Raw genomic sequence first — 3,595 nt, forward strand, 5'->3', positions numbered from 1 at the left:
TAAATAGAGACGACGTGGATAGCCTGCATTAAGAGATTGAAAGTTAAACCTACGGACAAAATGGACAAAATAACTTGCACATGTGGGAATGTGGGATGTCGTGGTCCATTACTATTGGACTACGATTACTCGGCTCATTGGTTGTGTTCTGATTAATTATGCCAGTCTCAGTGGGTTTTCATATGGGTACTAAATAAGCTGATGTGGTATAATATTGATGAAGAGAGTTTCCTAAAAACAATATTGATAAAAGAGATATACGATAAAAGTATTATGGGATGAAATAAGTTTTATAGAGATGAAACTTGTTCACACTGTTTTTCAACATATGGAGTCTTGAAAATAGTGACACGAAACCTCCGTTGAGAGTTTGAGACTGGTCTTATAAGGCGTGCAAGTGATGGGCTGGTTTCCACCTCATTTGGACCAATACAAGCGTGGCATGAGAGGAGGTAGAGACTGGACAGGTTAACAATGATTTAGGGCACGTACAACGCGTCCCTTCCATCCGTCTGTAAGTCGCAGTTTTTGCAAAAACAACCCATGGAAGCCTGGAGACGGAGGCCGCGTCGTCTCGCGAGACGACGGGGAAGTCCCGTGGTCCGAGGCTCAGACGGCTACTCCAGCAGCGTTGTAAGACAACCCTCTCCGAGTCGACGGCTCGCGGATCCCATGCGCGCGGGGTTCTGATTTTGGCGCGCGCGCTCACGGGCTTTCGTCGGGGGCCAGACACGGCCGGTGCCGGGTCGCCAGGGCATGAACGAGCTCTGCCTCGCGTCGTTCTACCACCGTGCGCCTATGTCCGCAGCAGCAGGGGTGAGGAGGAGGCATCGACGGGGAGCGTCGCGCTCTGGGACATGGCCGCCCGGAGCCGGAGAGTCGTGCTCGAGCTCATCAGTACCAAGATCCACCCTGTAAGCACGCCGCTCCTCGTCCTCGTCCAATTCACCAGCACATTGTCCGTCTTTTTTTTTCTCTCTCGCTACTACTTGAATTACTTCGAGTTGACCTGCTTGCTTATTCTTGATAAGTCCCCCGCAAACTTATCAAGCAATAGTATGAAAATACTCATCGCAGATATGAATTGATTTGTATTTGGCAATGATTCTACATGGATCCGAACAACTCAACTTATTCCTTTTCTTGTCTCAGGGATCTAAATGTTCTTAGCAGAGTGGCTTCACTTTGAGTCCTTGACAGAACTGTTGGTCGATGCCTAATTCCTGATATATGTTTCTTACTGTTGTTTTAGAATGAACTAATGTGTGGTCGTTGCTGCTGTTTGATGTTGAGTTAAACCAGTACCAATTTGTTGCTGAAAATTCGTTTTGTGTTACTGTGTGAAACTGAAGTCATTGCAGTGGTGCAGTCTGTTCCCTTTTCCTTACTTTGGCAAGGCATTATGCATTTGCAGAGCTATACTGTATTTTCCTCCTAGCAGTTACATGATCAAATTGAAGCATATAAGTTTTTAGGCTTCAACATCTGATAGGTTACTGTTATTAGCCGATTACTGATTCTAGCATATTGCAGTGAGTCTACACTCTGAAATTGTTCTCTGGTGCTTGGCGTGAGGAAGGGTAGAAGGATGTGCTGCTGGACTGTTGTAGCTTGGATGCTCATGTTTCATCTGATTTTGGCAAAAAAATAAAGAGCAGGAAGGTGAGGCTGTAGACTGCATGCGTGTATTGATTTTTCAGTTCAGTGTGAATGTGCTGCTATTTTTCTGAAAGTGTGAACATGCTGCTATTTTCTGAAAATTCAGCCAGTACTATTTTTTTTTTGTTATACCATGGACAGGGAAGTCCTTAGATGACTTTTGTTATACAGAGCTAGTAAATCATTAGTTTGCAAATGATTTTGTCCTATGTGTAGTAAATTGAGCAACCTGTATATGTTAAACAACCTCTTTCATATGTTGCCAACTTGACATACATGTATGCACTACTTTGTGTAGGTTTTTTTGGCGGATCTGGGTTATGAGGACTTGCAGCTATATATAATATGATTATTATATTGATGGTTTTTAAAAATATTATAATCATATTGCTCTTATTTATCCTTGATGAATTTTCTATTGTTCTTATTTAAAAATATTGTAATATTGTATACAAAAATTTATTTACAGTTGATCCTAGCTACAAGCAAAATATTAAACAGCTTAGAGATGGATCCCTGTCTATGGGTCGTATGACCCGTCTTTATACCTGTCTGTATGATAGAATCGAGGCGCTTAGAGACGTACCCCCATCTGTAGGTTGTACATGCCCTAAGCGCAGTGAGGTTTCATTTGAGCAAGCCTACCGACTGACGTTTGCATGTGCAAGAAAAAAAAACGGACGAAAATGCTCATAGAACTCTCAATTTCCCACCCCAACTACGAGTAGAGAAGCATGCACGCGGCATGCCATGTACGAACTCTCTAGTAAACTTGTTGATGGCTTTCGTGACCCTCCAACAATGTCTTGTCATGGTAGCCTTTTTGACATTTTCCTCGACTTCCAGCCTGCGACTCTTTGGTCCTCCTTCCATACGAAGTAACGCCTGCGTTGCCAAGTGCCGGTCCATCTAGAAGTCCAAAGTTCTCACTCCAGCAGTCCAGCCCGCGGCCCGCCAAACCGGCAGCGTGCGTGTCCGATTTCCTTAACGCGTCGGCGGCGGCGGCGCGGGGAATCATTTGTTTGTTGGCCTCCGACTCTGATCCGTCGGGAATTCGGGATGGGCAGGAAAGTCTCCAATCTCGTGTGACGACGATAGACATGCACGTCACGTCGTCGTGACGACGTCAGCATCAAAAGCATTGGTCGTTTGTCATGTGCGTAGGACGCGTCTTGCGTCATTGTGTGGGCCCGGCGCTGTCATGTCTCATGTGCGGTGCGACCGTTTTCTTTCTTTTTTCCTCCTTGTGCGTTCCCATTCCGCATTTGTCAACCGCTGACTTTGCGAATTTTCTCACTTCTCTTCTCCCCTTAGTTCTCATCTCCTAGTATCCAGTGAATCAGTTTAGGGGGTGTTTGATACCTCTTCTAAACTTTAGTCTCTCTCACATCAGATATTTGCACGCTAATTTAGAATATTAAACATAGACTAATTATAAAACTATTTATACATACGAAGACTAATTTGCGAGACTAATTTAGAGTATTAAACATTGATTACTTAGGCTTAATAAATTTGTCTCGCAAATTAGTCTCCGTATGTGCATTTAATTTTATAATTAACTCATGTTTAGTCCTTTTAATTAACATTCGAATGTCCGATGTGAAACACCCCCTTAGTATATGTACGGATCGGAGCAAATCACATGAGCTGAGTATACCTCTTGCGCATCAAAGTCGTCGTGAGGCACCGCGGCATCAAAGTCTTGCTGTTTATGTAGCGATGATGTCATGGGATTTGTTAACTAGTTGGGTTTTCATTTCGATATAAGGGTATGGTTGGATCTATTTAGCACTAAAGGGGTTGTTAGATGTTTTAGATAGTAAACTGAAGATGTATATGAACTATTAGCACATATTAGCAACTCTAAACCTGCTAATTGTAATAGTTAGCGGCCCTTCAACTACTCCAAATAGACTCCGTTTGGATTCACTAA

General features: G+C 43.4%; 1 long non-coding RNA gene across 1 annotated transcript; it reads left to right on the forward strand.

Annotated features, from left to right (window-relative positions):
• The first annotated feature begins 556 nt into the window (after positions 1–556).
• LOC136462752 (uncharacterized) lies at positions 557–2,130 on the forward strand. Its single transcript, XR_010760806.1, has 3 exons — positions 557–914; positions 1,534–1,662; positions 1,958–2,130. It is a non-coding gene; the product is annotated as an uncharacterized lncRNA (long non-coding RNA).
• The last annotated feature ends 1,465 nt before the right edge of the window (positions 2,131–3,595 follow it).

The sequence above is a fragment of the Miscanthus floridulus genome, chromosome 7, assembly GCF_019320115.1.
Source record: "Miscanthus floridulus cultivar M001 chromosome 7, ASM1932011v1, whole genome shotgun sequence".
Taxonomy (NCBI): domain Eukaryota; kingdom Viridiplantae; phylum Streptophyta; class Magnoliopsida; order Poales; family Poaceae; genus Miscanthus; species Miscanthus floridulus.